Source organism: Hyla sarda, chromosome 10, assembly GCF_029499605.1.
Source record: "Hyla sarda isolate aHylSar1 chromosome 10, aHylSar1.hap1, whole genome shotgun sequence".
NCBI lineage: Eukaryota > Metazoa > Chordata > Amphibia > Anura > Hylidae > Hyla > Hyla sarda.
In genome coordinates this window covers 55,540,075-55,560,089 of record NC_079198.1, presented here as the reverse complement: position 1 = coordinate 55,560,089, position 20,015 = coordinate 55,540,075, and positions in this window count along the sequence as shown.

Genomic DNA, 20,015 nt, shown 5'->3' with positions numbered 1-20,015 from the left:
CTATTGCTTCAAGGGGATCGTGGGTGTCTAGGAAATCCGCGATCCCCTTTATTTTCCGTATGATCCGGAATAGCCGCAAATCGCAAGTGTGAATTCACTTGCAATTTGCAGCGATTGCCGACATGGAGGGGTCTGATGACCCTCCTGGGCATTTGCATGGGGTGCCTGCTGATAGATATCAGCAGTCACCCCGGCCCAGTCCCCGCCCGGCGCCCGGCAGGGGCCGGAATTCCCACGGACGTATGAGTACATCCCTGGTCCTTAAGACCCAGGGCGCAGGGATGTACTCATACGTCCGTGGTCCTTAACCTCTTCAGGACGCAGGCCGTATGGATACGCACTGCATTCCGAGTCCTTAAGGACGCAGGGCGTATCCATACGCCCGTGGGAATTCCGGTCCCCACCGCTAGCCGGTTGGGGACCGGAGCCGGATGCCTGCTGAAATCATTCAGCAGGCATCCCGGCATATCGCCCAGGGGGGTCAATATGCCCCCCCCATGTCGGCGATGGCCGCAGATCACTGGACAATTCAGTCCAGCGATCTGCGGCGATTCCGGGTCAATCGGGTCTCCAGTGACCCGGTGACAGCCAGAGCCAGCAGGGGTGAGGTGGCACTGGTGCCACCTCACGATCGCCCTGATTCGTCGGCCTGTTTACCGGCCGACCAATCAGGGCGCCTTCTGCGGGTGTCCTCTTCCGGAGGACGTGAGCGGGAAGAAGACCCCGGGTGCTGGGGACCCCGATCCCCGGCGTCCCTGTTGGGATCGGGGCCCAAGGAGCGACGGCCGCGGCGAGGGACTGTCCTGCGACGGAGCAGCAGCACGAGGTGAGAGACAGCCTCCTGCTGTTGCTTAGCAACAGCTCCCAGCATGCAAAAAGGGCATGCTGGGAGCTGTAGTTATGCAACAGCAGGAGGCAGACCACCACAACTATGGAAAAGTGTACCTTCAGCTGTTGCACAAACAGCTAAAGTGCATGCTGTGAGTTGTATTGGTGCATCTGCTGGTTGCATAACTACAACTCCCAGCATGCCCATTGGCTGTCGGTGACTGCTGAGAGTTGTAGTTTTGCAACAGCTGAAGGCACACTGGTTGTGAAACTCTGAGTTTTTTTTTTACCTAACTCAGTGTTTGACGACCAATGTGCCTCTAGCTGTTGCAAACTACAACTCCCAGCAGTCACCTTACACCATGCACCGTACATGCTGGGAGTTGTAGTTTTGCAACAGCTGGAGGCACACTGGTTTTGAAACACTGAGTAAGGTCACAAACTCAGTGATACATAACCAGTGTGCCTACAGCTGTTGCAAAACTAAAACTCTCAGCATGTACAGTCTGTCAGCGCATGCTGGGAGTTGTAGTTTTGCAACAGCTGGATGTTCCCCCCCCCCCCCCAATGTGAATGTAGAGGGTACACTCACATGGGCGGAGGTTTACAGTAAGTATCCGGCTGCAAGTTTGAGCTGTGGCAAATTTTCTGCCGCAGCTCAAACTGCCAGCGAGAAACTACTGTGAACCCCCGCCCGTGCGACTGTACCCTAAAAACACTACACTACACTACCAAAAAATTAAATAAAAGTATAAAACACTACATATACACATACCCCTACACAGCCCCCCTCCCCTCCCCAATAAAAATGAAAAACGTCTGGTACGCCACGGTTTCCAAAACGGAGCCTCCAGCTGTTGCAAAACAACTACTCCCAGTATTACCAGACAGCCACTGACTGTCCAGGCATGCTGGGAGTTTTACAACAGCTGGAGGCCTCTGTTTGGGAATCACTGGCGTAGAATACCCCTATGTCCACCCCTATGCAATCCCTAATTTAGGCCTCAAATGCGCATGGCGCTCTCACTTTGGAGCCCTGTCGTATTTCAAGGCAACAGTTTAGGGTCACATATGGGGTATCGCCGTACTCGGGAGAAATTGTGTTACAAATTTTGGGGGGTATTTTCTGCTTTTACCCTTTTTAAAAATGTAAAATTTTTGGGAAAATAAGCATTTTAGGTAAAAAAAAAATTTTTTTTTTACATATGCAAAAGTCATGAAACACCTGTGGGGTATTAAGGTTCACTTAACCCCTTGTTACGTTCCCCGAGGGGTCTAGTTTCCAAAATAGTATGCCATGTGGGTTTTTTTTTTTTTTACTGTTCTGGCACCATAGGTGCTTTCTAAATGCGGCATGCCCCCAGAGCAAAATTTGCTTTCAAAAAGCCAAATGTGACTCCTTCTCTTCTGAGACCTGTAGTGCGCCAGCAGAGCACTTTTCACCCCCATATGGGGTGTTTTCTGAATCAGGAGAAATTGGGCTTCAAATTTTGGGGGGTATTTTCTGCTATTACCCTTTTTAAAAATGTTAAACTTTTGGGAAACCAAGCATTTTAGGTAAAAATTATTATTTTTTTTTTTACATATGCAAAAGTCATGAATCACCTGTCGGGTATTAAGGTTTACTTTACCCCTTGTTATGTTCCCTGAGGGGTCTAGTTTCCAAAATGGTATGCCATGTGGGTTTTTTTGCTGTTCTGGCACCATAGGGGCTTCCTAAAGGTGACATGCCCCCCCGAAACCATTTGTCGCTCCTTCCCTTCTGAGCCCTCTACTGCGCCCACTGAACAATTAACATAGACATATGAGGTATGTGCTTACTCGAGAAAAATTGGGTTTCAAATACAAGTAAATTCTCCTTTTTACCCCTTGCAAAAATTGGGTCTACAAGAACATGCGAGTGTAAAAAATGAAGATTGTGAATTTTCTCCTTCACTTTGCTGCTATTCCTGTGAAACCCCTAAAGGGTTAAAACACTAACTGAATGTCATTTTGAATACTTGGGGGGTGCAGTTTTTATAATGGGGTAATTTATGGGGTATTTCTAATATGAAGACCCTTCAAATCCACTTCAAACCTCAACTGGTCCTTGAAAAAAAGCGAGTTTCAAAATTTTGTGAAAAATTGAAAAATTGCTGCTGAACTTTGAAGCCCTCTGGTGTCTTCCAAAAGTAAAAACACGTCAATTTTATGATGCAAACATAAAGTAGACATATTGTATATGTGAATAAAAATTTTTCTTATTTGGAATATCCCTTTTCATTACAAGCAGAGAGCTTCAAAGTTAGAAAAATGCAAAATTTTTAAATTTTTCAGCTAATTTTGGGATTTTTCACCAAGAAAGGATGCAAGTTACCACAAAATTTTACCACTCTGTTAAAGTAGAATATGTCACGAAAAAACTATCTCGGAATCAGAATGATAACTAAAAGCATTCCAGAGTTATTAATGTTTAAAGTGACAATAGTCAGATTTGCAAAAAATGGCCGAGTCCTTAAAGGGTAGCTCCCACCATCCTATTTTTTTTTTTGCTAGTCCGTTCCCCCCCCCCCCTACGGCACTAGCCTGTTCCCTCCTCCCCCCCCCCCCCCGCCCCGCATACCCCGTTCCCTCATTACACTTGCAGTTACTGCAGAGTCCGGCAGCGGGCGCGCAGGGACAGCGGGCGTGCAGGGACAGCGGCGGCAACGAGGCGGCGGCGGCGATGTGCGGGAGGAGTGGCCTCCCAGGCAGGGAGCGAGTGCAGCCTAACTGAAAAACGACTGATTACCACTCCAAAATCAGTCCTTTTTCAGTGGCCGGTTTTTAAATGTAAATTAAACCTTTTTAATGAAAAAAAAAATAATAAAAGTATATTAGAGATATGGTGTAGTACATAAGTACTACAACATATCAAAAAATAAAGTTGGTGACAGTGCCCATTTAAGGTGAAAAAGGGTTCAGTCCTTAAGTGGTTAAAGGACTACTCCAGTGGAAAACTTTTTATTTTTAAATCAACCGATGCCAGAAAATTAAACAGATTTGTAAATTACTTCTATTAAAAAATCTTAATCCTTCCAGTACTTATTAGCTGCTGAATACTACAGAGGAAATTATTTTCTTTTTGGAACTCAGTGCTATCTGCTGACATCATGACCACAGTGCTCTCCGCTGACACCTCTGTCCATTTTAGGAACTGTCCAGAGAAGCATATGTTTTCTATGGGGATTTTCTCCTACTCTGGACAGTTCTTAAAATGGACAGAGATGTCAGCAGAGAGCACTGTGTTCCAAAAAGAAAAGAATTTTCTCTGAAGTATTCAGCAGCTAATAAGTACTGGAAGGATTGAGATTTTTTGATAGAAGTAATTTACAAATCTGTTTAACTTTCTGGCACCAGTTCATAAAAACAAAATAAAGTTTAGCACCGGAGTACCCCTTTAAGTGGACATATAAGTAACATGTGACCAAGTATTATCGAAATATCTCCAGACGTTTGGAGGTTATGCAGTAACATATATTTCCCATAGACTTGTATGGGACTTTAACCTGTTAAGGACCAAGGGCGTACAGGTACGCCTTTGCTCCCTGGTACTTAAGGACCAAGGGGGCACCTGTACGCCCGTGGGAATTTCGGTCCCCGCCGGGCGGCGGCCGGACTACAGTGACTGCTGATATCGATCAGCAGGCACCCTGCGGAAATGCCTAGGGGGGTCATCAGACCCCCCATGTCGGCGATCAGCGCAAATCGCAAGTGAATTCACACTTGCGATTTGCGCGATTCCGGGTCATTACGGGTCTATGGTGACCCAGTGACCCAGAAAATAAAGGGGATTGCGGTTGTCCATGACACCCACAATCCCACCGAAGGCATAGGTGTGAGGTGCAGGGGTGCCACCCCTCCTATCACTGCTATTGGGCATCTAGAAGCAATGTCCAATAGCAGGGCTGGGGGGGGGGGGTAACTTTTGTTTTTCCTGTCCTGCCCACCCACAATAGGTGGGGCAGAACGGGGAAACGAAGGAGATCGGGCGCCGCCGTCCACTTACCCTGCGGGCGAGGATTCGGGCGACGATCGGTGTCGGAGATCGGCGTGGGCAACATGTCATGCGGCTGGCTCCCTGGATCCGATTGAAGCCGGTAAGTTGCTTAGCAACATCTAGAGGGCTACAGTTAGAGACCACTATAAAGTGGTCTCTACACTGTTGCCCTCCAAATGTTGCAAAACTACAACTCCCAGCATGCCCAGACGGCTGTCATGCTGGGATTTGTAGTTTTGCAACAGCTGGAAGGTCACAGTTTGGAGATCACTGTGCAGTGAACTGTGGCCCTCTAGATCTTGCAAAACTACAACTCCCAGCATGCCCACATAGCAGTCTGCTGTCTGGGCATGCTGGGATTTGTAGTTTTGCAACATCTGGATGTCTAAAGTTTGGAAATCACTGTGCAGTGGTCTCTAAACTGTAGACCTCCAGATGTTACAAAAATGCAAATCCCAGCATGCCCAAACAGCAAACACCTGTCTCGGCATGCTGGGAGTTGTAGTTGCGTACCTCCAGCTGTTGCATAACTACATCTCCCAGCATTCACTTCGGCGATCAGTAGATGCTGGGAGTTGTAGTTTTGCAACAGCTGGAGGCACACTGGTTGGAAAATACTGAGTTAGGTAACAGAACCTAACTGAAGGTTTTCCAACCAGTGTGCCTCCAGCTGTTGCAAAACTACAACTCCCAGCATGCACGGTCTGTCAGTACATGCTGGGAGTTGTAATTTTGAAACAGCTGGAGGTTTGCCCCCCCCCCCCCCCCCATGTGAACGTACAGGGTACATTCACACGGGCAGGTTTACAGTAAGTTTCCTGCTTCAAGTATGAGCTGCGGCAAATTTTTCACCGCAGCGCAATCTCCTAGCGGTATGCTCACTGTAAACCTCTGCCAGTGCGAATGTACCCTAAAAACACTACACTACACTACCACATAATAAAGGGTAAAACACTACATAAACACCCCCTTACACTGTCCCACCCAATAAAAATGAAAAACGTATTGTACAGCAGTGTTTCCAAAACGGAGCCTCCAGCTGTTGCAAAATAATAATTCCCAGCATTTCCGGACAGCCACTGAATGTCCACACATGCTGGCAGTTTAGCAACAACTGGAGGCACCCTGTTTGGGAATCACTGGCGTAGAATACCCCTATTTAGTCCTCAAATGCACATGGTGCTCTCTCACTTCGGAGACCTGTCGTATTTCAAGGAAACAGTTTAGGGCCACATATGGGGTATTGCCGTACTATGGAGAAATTGCACTACAAATTTTGCGGGGCTTTTTCTCCTTTTACCCCTTATGAAAAGGAAAAGTTGGGGGGGTTAACTTTCGTTTTTCCTGTCCTGCCCACCCACAATAGATGGGGCAGAACGGGGAAACAAAGGAGATCGGGCGCCGCCGTCCACTTACCCTGCGGGCAAGGCTTCGGACGACGATCGGTGTCGGAGATCGGTGTGGGCAGCATGTCATGCGGCTGGCTCCCTGGATCCGACTGAAGCCGGTAAGTTGCTTAGCAACATCTAGAGGGCTACAGTTAGAGACCATTATAAAGTGGTCTCTACACTGTTGCCCTCCAGATGTTGCAAAACTACAACTCCCAGCTTGCCCAGACAGCTGTCATGCTGGGATTTGTAGTTTTGCAACAGCTGGAGGGTCACAGTTTGGAGATCACTGTGCAGTGAACTGTGGCCCTCCAGATCTTGCAAAACTACAACTCCCAGCATGCCCACATAGCAGTCTGCAGTCTGGGCATGCTGGGATTTGTAGTTTTGCAACATCTGGATGTCCAAAGTTTTGAAATCTCTGTGCAGTGGTCTCTAAACTGTAGACCTCCAGATGTTGCAAAAATGCAAATCCCAGCATGCCCAAACAGCAAACACCTGTCTCGGCATGCTGGGAGTTGTAGTTGTGTACCTCCAGCTGTTGCATAACTACATCTCCCAGCATTCACTTCGGCGATCAGTAGATGCTGGGAGTTGTAGTTTTGCAACAGCTGGAGGCACACTGGTTGGAAAATACTGAGTTAGGTAACAGAACCTAACTGAAGGTTTTCCAACCAGTGTGCCTCCAGCTGTTGCAAAACTACAACTCCCAGCATGCACGGTCTGTCAGTACATGCTGGGAGTTGTAATTTTGAAACAGCTGGAAGTTTGCCCCCCCCCCCCCCCATGTGAACGTACAGGGTACATTCACACGGGCAGGTTTACAGTAAGTTTCCTGCTTCAAGTATGAGCTGCGGCAAATTTTTCACCGCAGCGCAATCTCCTAGCGGTAAGCTCACTGTAAACCTCTGCCAGTGCGAATGTACCCTAAAAACACTACACTACACTTCCACATAATAAAGGGTAAAACACTACATAAACACCCCCTTACACTGTCCCACCCAATAAAAATGAAAAACGTATTGTACAGCAGTGTTTCCAAAACGGAGTCTCCAGCTGTTGCAAAACAATAATTCCCAGCATTTCCGGACAGCCACTGAATGTCCAGGCATGCTGGCAGTTTAGCAACAACTGGAGGCACCCTGTTTGGGAATCACTGGCGTAGAATACCCCTATTTAGTCCTCAAATGCACATGGTGCTCTCTCACTTCGGAGACCTGTCGTATTTCAAGGAAACAGTTTAGGGCCACATATGGGGTATTTCCGTACTATGGAGAAATTGCACTACAAATTTTGTGGGGCTTTTTCTCCTTTTACCCCTTATGAAAATGAAAAGTTGGGGGCTACACCAGCCTGTTAGTGTAAAAAAAAAAAAAAAAAAAAATGTTACACTTACATGCTGGTGTTGCCCTTTACTTTTTATTTTAGAGGTAAAAGGAAAAAAAGACCCCTAAAATTTGTAACGCAATTTCTCCTGAGTACGGAAATACCCCATAAAATGCTCTGCGGGCGCATAACAAGGCTCAAGAGTGAGAGCGCACTATGTACATTTGAGGCCTAAATTGGTGATTTAGACAGGGGCGGCTGATTTTACAGCGGTTCTGACATAAACGCACAAAAATAAATACCCACATATGACCCCATTTTGGAAACTACACCCCTCACAGAATGTAACAAGGGATATAGTGAGCCTTAACACCCCACAGGTGTTTGACGAATTTTCATTAAATTTGGATGGGAAAATGAAAAAAAAAATGTCACTAAAATGCTGGTGTTACCCTAAATTTTCATTTTCACAAGGGAAAATAGGAATAGTGTCCCCCAAAATTTGTAAACCAATTTCTTCTGAGTATATAAATACCCCATATGTGGATGTAAAGTGCTCTGTGGGCGAACTACAATGCTCAGAAAAGAAAGAGCGCCATTGGGATTTTGAAGAGAAAATTTGTCTGGAATTGAAGGCCACGTGTGTATACAAAGCACCCATAGTGCCAGAACAATGGACCCCCCCCCCACATGTGACCTCATTTTGGAAACTGCACCCCTCATGTAATGTAATAAGGGGTACAGTGAGCATTTACGCCCTACAGGTGTATGACAGTTTTCTGGGACAGTGGTCCGTGAAAATGAAAAATTTTATTTTGCATTTGCTCAGCCCACTGTTCCAAAGATCTGTCAAACACCAGGGGAGTGTAAATACTCACTGCACCCCTTATTAACCCCTTAACGACGCAGGACGTATATTTACGTCCTGCGCTGGCTCCCGCGATATGACGCGGGGTCGCGCTGCGACCCTGCATCACATCGCGTCGGTCCCGGCGCTCATCAACGCCCGGGACCCGCGGCTAATACAACACATTGCCGCCGATCACAGCAATGTGCGGTATTAACCCTTTAGAAGCGGCGGTCAAAGCTGACCGCCGCTTCTAAAGTGAAAGTGAAACTATCCCGGCTAGTCAGTCGAGCTGTTCGGGACCGCCGCGGTGAAATCGTGGCGTCCCGAACAGCTTACAGGACACTGGGAGGGCCCTTACCTGGCCTTACCTGATCGACAAATGACTGCTCCGTGCCTGAGATCCAGGCAGGAGCAGTCAAGCGCCGATAACACTGATCACAGGGGTGTTAATACACGCCAGTGATCAGCATAGGAGATCAGTGTGTGCAGTGTTATAGGTCCCTATGAGACCTATAACACTGCAAAAAAAAAGTGTTGATAAAGGTCATTTAACCCCTTCCCTAATAAAAGTTTGAATCACCCCCCTTTTCCCATAAAAAAAATAAAGCTGTAAATAAAATAAAAATAAACCTATGTGGTATCGCCGCGTGCGTAAATGTGCATAAAAATATATAATGAATTAAACCGCACGGTCAATGGCGTACACGCAAAAAAATTCCAAAGTCCAAAAAAATGTATTTTTGGTCCCTTTTTATACCATTAAAAAATGAATAAAAAGTGATCAAAAAGTCCGATCAAAACAAAAATTGTACAGATAAAAACTTCAGATCATGTCGCAAAAAATGAGTCCTCCTACCGCCCTGTACAAGGAAGAATAAAAAAGTTATAGGGGTCAGAAAATGACATTTTTAAACGTATAAATTTTCCTGCATGTAGTTATGATTTTTTCCAGAAGTACGACAAAATCAAACCTATATAAGTAGGGTATAATTTTAACCATATGGACCTACAGAATAATGATAAGGTGTCATTTTTACCGAAATATGCACTGCGTAGAAACGGAAGTCCCGAAAAGTTACAAAATGGCGTTGTTTCTTCGATTTTGTCGCACAATGATTATTTTTTCTGTTTTGCCGTGAATTTTTGGGTAAAATGACTAATGTCACTGCAAAGTAGAATTGGTGACGCAAAAAATAAGCCATAATATGGATTTTTAGGTGGAAAATTGAAAGGGTTATGATTTTTAAAAGGTAAGGAGGAAAAAAGAAAGTGCAAAAACTGAAAAACCCTGAGTCCTTAAGGGGTTAAAATCTGTGAGGGGTGTAGTTTCCAAAATGGGGTCACATGTGGGGGGTCCACTGTTCTGGCACCACGGGGGGCTTTGTAAACGCACATGGCCCCTGACTTCCATTCCAAACAAATTCCCTTTCCAAAAGCTCAATGGCGCTCCTCCTCTTCTGAGCATTGTAGTGTGCCAGCAGAGCATTTCATGTCCACATATGGGGTATATCCATACTCAGAAGAAATGGGGTTACAAATTTTGGGGGAAATTTTCTCCTACCCCTTGTGAAAATTTTAAATTTGGGGAAAAAACTGCATTTTAGTGAATTTTTTCATTTACACATCCAAATTTAACAAAAAGTCGGGAAATACCTGTGAAGTGTTAAGGCTCACTGTACCCCTTGTTACGTTCCTTGAGGGGTGTAGTTTCCAAAATAGTATGCCATGTGTTTTTTTTTGCTGTTCTGGCACCAAAGGGGCATCTTAAATCCGACATGCCCCCTAAAAACCATTTCAGCAAAATTTGCTTTCATAAAGCCAAATGTTACTCCTTCACTTCTGAGCATTGTAGTTCGCTCGCAGAGCATTTTACGTCCAAACTAGTGTTGAGCAGCATAGGCCATATTCGAATTGGCCGAATGGAGAATATTCGTCATACATTCGCTAAATTAGCATTTTCGTAATATTCCCGTTTTATTTTCGCAAATGTGAAAATTTGCACACCATTCTTACACAGTAGTATTACAACCTTCTTTACCCCACACAAGCTGTAAGCAGAGAGGGATGATCACTGTGATGTGTACTGTGAAAAAAAACAAACGAATATTCGTAATTGCGAATAAATAGTGCTATATTCGCGAATATTCACAAATTCGTGAATATAAAATTCGCATTGCAAATATTCGTGAGCAACACTAGTCCTAACATGGGTTGTTTCCATACTCAGAAGAGATGGGGTTATAAATTTTGGGGGGCATATTCTCCCATTACCCTTTATAAAAATGGTAAATTTGGGGAAAAAACTGTACTGTATTAAAAAAAAAAAATTCATTTACACATCCGACTTTAACGAAAAGTCATCAAACACCTGTGGGGTGTTAAAGCTCACTGGACCCCTTGTTACGTGCCTTGAGGGGTGTAGTTTCCAAAATGGTATGCCATGTGTGGGGTTTTCCGCTGTTCTGGCACCATAGGGGCTTCCTAAATGTGACATGCCCCACAAAAACCATTTCAGAAAAATTCACTCTCCAAAATCCCATTGTTGCTCTTTCCCTTCTGAGCCCTCTACTGCGCCTGCTGAACACTTGACATACACATATGAGGTATTTTCTTAGTCAAGAGGAATTGAGTTACAATTTTTGAGAGTTTTTTCTCCTTTTACCCCTTGTGAAAATTCAAAAACTGGGTTTACAAGAACATGCCAGTGAATAAAATGAAGATTTAGAATTTTCTCCTTTAATGTGCTGTTATTCCTGTGAAACACCTAAAGGGTTAATACACTTACTGAATGTCATTTTGAATACTTTGAGGGGTGCAGTTTTTATAATGGGGTAATTTGTGGGGTATTTCTAATAGGAAGGCCCTTCAGATCAACTTCAAACCTGAACTGGTCCATGAAAAATTCCGATTTTGAAAATTTTGTGAAAAATTGGAAAATTGCTGCTGAACTTTGAAGCCCTCTAATGTCTTCCAAAAGTAAAAATATGTCAACTTTATGATGCAAACATAAAGTAGACATATTGTATTTGTGAATCAAAATATAATTTATTTGGAATGTCTATTTTCCTTACAAGCAGAGAGCTTCAAAGTTAGAAAAATGCTAACTTTTAAACTTTTTTCATCAAATTTTGTAATTTTTTCACCAAGAAATGATGCAAGTATCGACGAAAATTTACCACTAACATAAAGCAGAATATGTCACGGAAAAACAATCTCGGAATTAGAATGAAAGGTAAAAGCATCCCAGAGTAATTAATGCTTAAAGTGACAGTGGTCAGATGTGCAAGAAACGCTCTGGTCCTACAGTGAAAATTGGCCTGGTCCTTAAGAGGTTAAACAAAAACCCTACCCCTGGCAAATGGGGGTGAATAAGGGTTAAATCACCTATCCTATGTTTGTTGTTGACATATTTGTAACATGTGTGCCAAGTTTCATGTTAATATCTTTAGCCGTTTGGACGTGATGCTGGAACATACACGCATACACACACATATTCACATACATACACATACATACACACATTGGGGGGAATTTATCATTATGTGTCTTCTATTGTAGACAGAATTCTACCCCTTTACACTTCTTGTCTATTGTACACTCTTACTCAGAATTTACTAAGGCTGTACACTCCTTTGATAAATCTTGTGCAAATATAGAAACTTCTCTACCTCACAGGAAAAGTGGACATAGGGATTTAGGGGGAGATTTATCAAAACCTGTGCAGAGGAAAAGTTGCCCAGTTGCCCATAGCAACCAATCCGATTGCTTCTTTCCTTTTGCAGAGGCCTTGTTAAAAATGAAAGAAGCGAGCTGATTGGTTGCTATGGGCAACTGGGCAACTTTTCCTTTGCACAGGTTTTGATAAATCTCCCACTTTGCTCTATTGCTTTGAGGCAAGGATTCCATTGAGGTTTTTTGTCCATCAGCATAAACGCCAGAAAAACTGTCACAGCTTTTTCCTGTGTTTTGTCAGTTTTTCTTGCGTTTTTTACTTGCGTTTTTGCTGGTGTGTGGAAACCAAAAAATGTACTAAACTTTTTCTTGTTTTTTTTTTCTTTGAAATTTAGATTTGTGAATGCGGAGGACTATGTCAGATTTGCGACGATGAACAGCGTTTTTTTTTTTTAAATGTCAATAAAAGAGTTAACGAGGGCTGAGTGGGAGTTTTTTATTTAAATAAACATTTTTTTCAATGTGTTGTGTTTTTTTATAATTGAATTTTCAGGCTTAGTAGTGGAAGGCCTCTTGTAAACAGAATCCATTACTAAGCTGGGGCTTAGAGTTAGCCCCCAAAACAGCTAGCGCTAACCCCCAATTATTACCCTGGTACTCACCGCCACAGGGGGGCTGGGAAGAGCCTGTACCAACAGGTCAAAAATGGCGTGTGTCATTACAGTGTCAAAAATGGCGCTCCTGGGCCTAGGCGGTAACAGGCTGGCATTATTTAGGCTGGGGAGGGCCAGTAACAATGGTACTCGCCCACCCTGGTAACGTCAGGCTGTTGCTGCTTGGTTTGTATCTGGCTGATACTGAAAAAATGGAACCACACACGTTTTTATATTTATTTATAATAAAAAAACGCATAGGGTTCCCCCTATTTTCAGCATCAGCCAGATGCCAACCAAGCAGCAACAGCCTGACGTTACCAGGGTGGGCGAGGACCATTGTTACTGGCCCTCCCCAGCCTAAATAACGCCAGCCTGTTACTGCCTAGGCCCAGGAGCGCCATTTTTGACGCTCCGGGCCTGTTGGTACTGGCTCTTCCCAGCACCCCTGTGGCGGTGAGTACCGGGGTAATAATTGGGGGTTAGTGATAGCTGATTTTGGTGCTAACGCTAAGCCCTGGCTTAGTAATGGATTTCCTCTACAAGATGGCTTCCACTACTAAGCATGAAAATTCAATTATAAAAAACACGACACATTAATAAAAAAAAATTTTTAAAACACTCCCCCACAGCCCTCGTTAACCATTTTATTGAAATAAAAGAAAAACGCTGCTCATAGTTGCAGTCCACCGAATCTGACATAGTCCTCTGCATTCACGTATTAGAAATGAGAAGAAAAGAAAAACAAGAAATATGGGTTAGTAACTCCACATTCACGTATCTGAAATGAGAAGAAAAGAAAAACAAGAAATATGGGTTAGTACATTTTTTGCGCTGTCCCCTGGCAAGAGCGCACATAATGCAGTGTGTTCCTAAACAGGGAGCCTCCAATTGTTACTAAACTACAACTCCCATCATGGGGGGCTGTAGTTAAGCAACAGCTGGAGTCTCCCTGTTTAGGAACACACTGCTCTGTTCCCATTATGCAATACGAATAATGTGAACAGAGATCTGCCCCTCTGCCCTTGGACTACTACTACTATCATGGGACAGAGTCTGCCCCATGATGGGAGTAGTTGTACTACTGCAGCGCTGCTGCGGTCTGCCCCTCTGCCATTGGACTACTATTCCTATCATGAGTCTGTCCAATGATGGGAGTTGTTGTAGTACCGCAGCGCTGAGGGATGGCACTTGCACATCCCCCGGCTGTGGGACTTTTAGGACTACTACTCCCATCATGGAAAAACTCTGTCCATGATGGGAGTTGTAGTCCAGGGGCTGAGGTGCAGATCGCACCGGGTCATTCTGCAGAGACCTGCTGCGATCTGCATTTAAGTTAGGAAGCCAGGCGGTACATGCGTCTACATTGCGCTGCCTGCGACTTCTATATACATCGACATAATTCATAATCCCCGCCGGGAGACAGGTGCTCTGATTGGTCAATAGGTATTCTCCAATCAGAGCTCCCGTGTTACGGCGGGGATTATGAATTATGTCAGTGTATATAGAAGCCGCGGGCAGCTTGCTAACTTAAATGCTGATCGCAGCAGATCATTCTCTGGAGATCCGCTGCGATCCGCATTTATTAACTATACAAAGCGGCGGTACATGCGTCTACATTGCAACGGGAGCTCTGATTGGAGAACCAATCAGAGCTCCCCTCTCCCGGGGGGGGGGGGGGCGATTATTAATTTTGACAGTGTATATAGAAGCCGCAATGTGGATGCATGTACCGCCGCTTTGTATAGTTAATAAATGCGGATCGCAGCGGATCTTCAGAGAATGATCTGCTGCGATCCGCATTTATTAAGCGGTACATGCGTCTACACTGCGGCTTCTATATACACTGTAATAATTCATGATCGCCGCTGCTGGAACACGGGAGCTCTGATTGGAGAATACCTATTGACCAATCAGAGCTCCCGTCTACCGGCGGGGATTATGAATTATGTCAGTGTATATAGAAGCCGCGAGCAGCGCGATGTAGACGCATGTACCGCCCGGCTTGTTAACTTACATGCGGATCGCAGCGGGTCTATGCAGAATGACCCAGTGCTATCTGCATCTCAGCCCCTGGACTACAACTCCCATCATGGGCAGAGTATGTCCATGATGGGAGTAGTAGTCCTATAAAGTCCCGCAGCCGGGGGATGTGCAAGTGCCATCCCTCAGCGCTGCGGTACTACAACAACTCCCATCATGGGACAGACTCATGATAGGAGTAGTAGTCCAAGGGCAGAGGGGCAGACCACAGCAAACCTGCTGCGATCCGCATTTATTAGCTATACAAGCCAGCGGTACATGCAGCTCCTATATACAGTTCTTATCATTCCTAATCCCCGCCGGGAGAGGGGAGCTCTGATTGGTGGATAGCTATAGACCAATCAGAGCTCCTGTATCCCGGCGGCGGGGATTATGAATTATGATGGTGTATACAGGAGCCGGTGGCAGCGCAGTGCAGCCGCTTGTACCGCCGGCTTTTTAAGCTAATAAATGCGGATCGCAGCGGGTCTCTGAAGAATGACCTGCTACGATCTGCACCTCAGCCCCTGGTCTACAACTCCCATCATGGGAAAAGTCTGTCCATGATGGGAGTAGCAGTCCTTACTGTCCCAAAATAGACACTTCAGTACGTGTTCTCCGAGGTGGTGTATATTTGCGCAAGAAAAGTGCTTTTGCACATTTTTTTTTTTTTTGCATAAAAAAAACGTAGTTAATAAATTTGATTCTACAGTAGAAAGTGCTCTATGGTAAACTTAACCGTAGACACGGCCATGAAAAATTCTATCAGATTTTGCGCAAAAAAAATACGGAAAAACCCTACTGCGCAAATTTAACGTTAAAGAATACACCAAAAAAAGCTCTATATACAATGATAAATTCCACCAATTGAGTTTTATATATATAGATTTATTAGCTGAGCACCCGGCGTTGCCCGGTTTTTCCTTCCTAATCCTTGTTGGGGAGGAAAATAAACAAAGGAGGAAGCTTTTGACTTCATATCCCATCCTCATATATTGTTGTCATTTCCCGACCACCTATCCTGATCTCCTATCCCATCCTCTTATCCTGTCCTCCTATCCCGTCCTCCCATCCCAACCTCCTATCCCGTCCTCCTATCCGGACCTCCCATTTCATCCTCCTATCCCATCCTCCTATCTCAACCTCCTATCCCGACCTCCTATCCCGTCCTCCTATCCTGTCCTCATATCCCGTCCTATCGCGACCTCCTATCCCAAACTTCTATCCCGTCCTAACCCGTCCTCCTATCCCGACCTCCTATCCCGACCTCCTATCCCATCCTCCTATCCTGTCCTCCTATCTCGACCTCCTATCTCGACCTCCTATCCCGACCTCCTATCCCGACCTCCTATCTCTACCTCCTATTTCGTCCTCCTATCCCATCCTCCTATCTCGACCTCCTATCCCGACCTCCTATCCCCTCCTAATATCTGGACCTCCTATCTCGACCTCCTATCCCGACCTCCTATCCCGTCCTCCTATCCCGTCCTCCTATCCCGACCTCCTATCCCTACCTCATATCTCGTCCTCCTATCCCATCCTCCTATCTCGACCTCCTATCCCGACCTACTATCCCCTCCTAATATCTGGACCTCCTATCCCGTCCTCCTATCTCGACCTCCTATCCCGACCTCCTATCCCATCCTAATATCTGGACCTCCTATCCCGTCCTCATATCCCGTTCTCCTATCTCGACCTCCTATCCCGACCTCCCATCCCGTCCTCATATCCCAACCTGTAATTTGTGTACCAGGTATTGAAATATCTCAAGCCGTACGGAAGTTATGTGGGAACATACATTTCCCATTGATTTGCATGGGACTTTAACCCCTTAAGGACCCATGACGTATGCATACGTCATCACACCCTGGGTCTTAAGGACCCATGACGTATGCATACGTCATGGTCTTTTCCTGGTCTCCGCCGCTCACCCGGCGGAGATCGGAAGCGGATCCCTGCTGAAATCCTTCAGCAGGCATCCAGGACAAACGGCGAGGGGGGCCATGTAGGCCCCCCATGTCGGCGATCGCCGCAATCGCTAGGGAAATCGCCCCTGCGATCTGCGGCGATACCGGGCTGATCGGGTCTCTGGGACCCGACCGCCCGGTAATTTTGCACGATCCCGGTTGTCACAGACAGCCAGGACCACGCTGGAGGCTAGGAGCGAGGTGGCAAGCCTGCCACCTCCTCCTATCCCCTGCGATCCGTCGGTTAGCTAACCGACCAATCGCAGGGGGGGGGGAGGTTACTTCCTCCCGCCCTGCCCGGCCCCTGGAAGTCCGGAGAGGACGGGAGGAAGACCGGAGGACGCGGCGGGGGACGGAGGAGTGCTGGGGCCCGGCCCCGGTACTTACCTCGTCCCTGAAGACCCGGATCCCGGCGATGAAGACGGCGGCGGCGACAGGTGAGTGGATCTTCAGCTGCGGTCGGGCGCTGTAAAGCGACATGCATTGCTGTATTGGGACCCTGTATACTACAACTCCCAGCATGGCCAGACAGCCCTTGGCATCTGGGCATGCTGGGATTTGCAGTTTTGCAACATCTGGAGGTCCGCAGTTTTGGGACCACTCTGCCCTTCCAGATGTTGCAAAACTACCCATCCTCAGCATGCCCTTACTGTCCAGGCATGCTGGGAGTTGTAGTTCTATAACATCTGGCCCTTTAGATGTTGCAGAACTACAACTCCCAGCATGCCTGGACAGTTTTGGCATACTGGGAGTTGTAGTTTTGCAACATCGGGAAGGGCACAGATTGGGAACCACTGTATTAGTGGTCTGCAAACTGTAGTCCTCCAGATGTTGCAAAACTACAACTCCAAGCATGCTGGGAGTTGTAGTTTGGCAACATCTGGCTCTAAAGATGTTGCCGAACTACTACTTCCAGCATGCCTGAGAATGTTTGGGAGTTGTGGTTTTGCAACAACTGGAGGCACACTGGTTGGGAAACATTGTCTGTTTCCTTACTCAGCGTTTCCCAACCCGTGTGCCTCCAGCTGTTGCAAAACTTTAACTACCAGCATGCACTGATAGACTGTGCATGCTGGGAGTTGTAGTTTTGCAACAGCTGGAGATTCCCCCCCCCCCCCTGTGAATGTACAGGGTACATTCACATGGGCAGGGGCATGCAGTGAGTATCAGGCTGCAAGTTTGCTATGCAGCAAATTTTGTGCGGCAGTTCAAATTTGCAGCGGGAAACTCGCTGTAATCCCCCTCCCGTGTGACTGTACCCTAAAAACACTACACTACACTAACACAAAATAAAAAGTAAAAAACACTACATATACACATACCCCTACACAGCCCCTCTCCCCAATAAAAATGAAAAACATCTGGTACGCCACTGTTTTCAAAATGGAGCCTCCAGCTGTTGCAAAACAACAACTCCCAGTATTGCCGGACAGCCGTTGACTGTCCAAGCATGCTGGGAGTTTTGCAACAGCTGGAGGCACCCTGTTTGGGAATCACTGGGGTAGAATACCCCTATGTCCACCCCTATGTAAATCCCTAATTCAGGCCTCAAACGCACATGGCTCTCTCACTTTGAAGCCCTGTCGTATTTCAAGGCAACAGTTTAGGGCCACATATGGGGTATCGCCGTACTCGGGAGAAATTGCCTAACAAATTTTGGGGGGCTTTTTCTCCTTTCACCCCTTATGAAAAGGTGAAGTTGGGGTCTACACCAGCATGTTAGTGTAAAAAAATTTAAAAAATTACACTAACATGCTGGTGTTGCCCTATACTTTTCATTTTGACAAGAGGTAAAAGGGAAAAAAGCCCCCCAAAATTTGTAATGCAATTTCTCCGGAGATACCCCATATGTGGGCGCAAAGTGCTCTGGGGGCGCACAACAAGGCCCAGAAGGGAGAGTGCACCATGTACATTTGAGGTGATTTGCACAGGTGTGGCTGATTGTTACAGCGGTTTTGACAAACGCAAAAGAAAAAATAAACACATGTGACCCCATTTCGGAAACTACACCCCTCACGGAATGTAATGAGGGGTGCAGTGATAATTTAAACCCCACTGGTGTCTGACAGATCTTTGGAACAGTGGGCTGTGCAAATTAAAAATTTTATACAGCCCACTGTTCCAAAGATCTGACAGACACCAGTGGGGGGTAAATGCTCACTGTATCCCTTGTTACGTTCCTCAAGGGGTCTAGTTTCCGAAATGGTATGCCATGTGGGGGTTATTTTGCTGTCCTGGCACCGTAGGGGCTTCCTTAATGCGACATGCCCCCTGGGAAAAATTTGCTCTCAAAAAGCCAAATATGACTCCTTCTTTTCTGAGCATTGTAGTTCGCCCGTAGTGCGCTTCAGGTCAACTTATGGGGTACCTCCATACTCAGAAGAGATGGGGTTACAAATTGTGGGGGGTATTTTCTGCTATTAACCGTTGCAAAAATGTGAAATTTGGGAGGGAAACACACATTTTAGTGAAAAAATATATATTTTTTTACATATGCAAAAGTCGGGAAACCCCTGTGGGGTATTAAGGCTCACTTTATTCCTTGTTACGTTCCTCAAGGGGTCTAGTTTCCAAAATAGTATGCCATGTGGGTATTTTTTGCTGTCCTGGCACCATAGGGGCTTCCTAAATGCGACATGCCCCCGAGCAAAATTTCCTCTCAAAAAGCCAAATATGACTCCTTTTCTGAGCATTGTAGTTCGTCCGTAGTGCACTTCAGGTCAACTTATGGGGTATCCCCATACTCAGAAGAGATGGGGTTACAAATTTTGGGGCGTATTTTCTGCTATTAACCCTTGCAAAAATGTGAAATTTGGGGGGGAAACACACATTTTAGTGAAATTTTTTAAAAATTTTTTCACATATGCAAAAGTCGTGAAACACCTGTGGGGTATTAAGGCTCACTTTATTCCTTATTACGTTCCTCAAGGGGTCTAGTTTCCAAAATGGTATGCCATGTGGGTATTTTTTGCTGTACTGGCACCATAGGGGCTTCCTAAATGCGACATGCCCCCGAGCAAAATTTGCTCTCAAAAAGCCAAATATGACTCCTTCTCTTCTGAGCATTGTAGTTCGCCCGTAGTGCACTTCAGGTCAACTTATGGGGTACCTCCATATTCAGAAGAGATGGGGTTACAAATTTTGGGGGGTATTTTCTGCTATTATCCCTTGCAAAAATGTGAAATTTGGGGGGGGGGGGAAACACATTTTAGTGATTTTTTTTTAAACATTTTTTTACATATGCAAAAGTTGTGAAACACCTGTGGGGTATTAAGACTCACCTTATTCCTT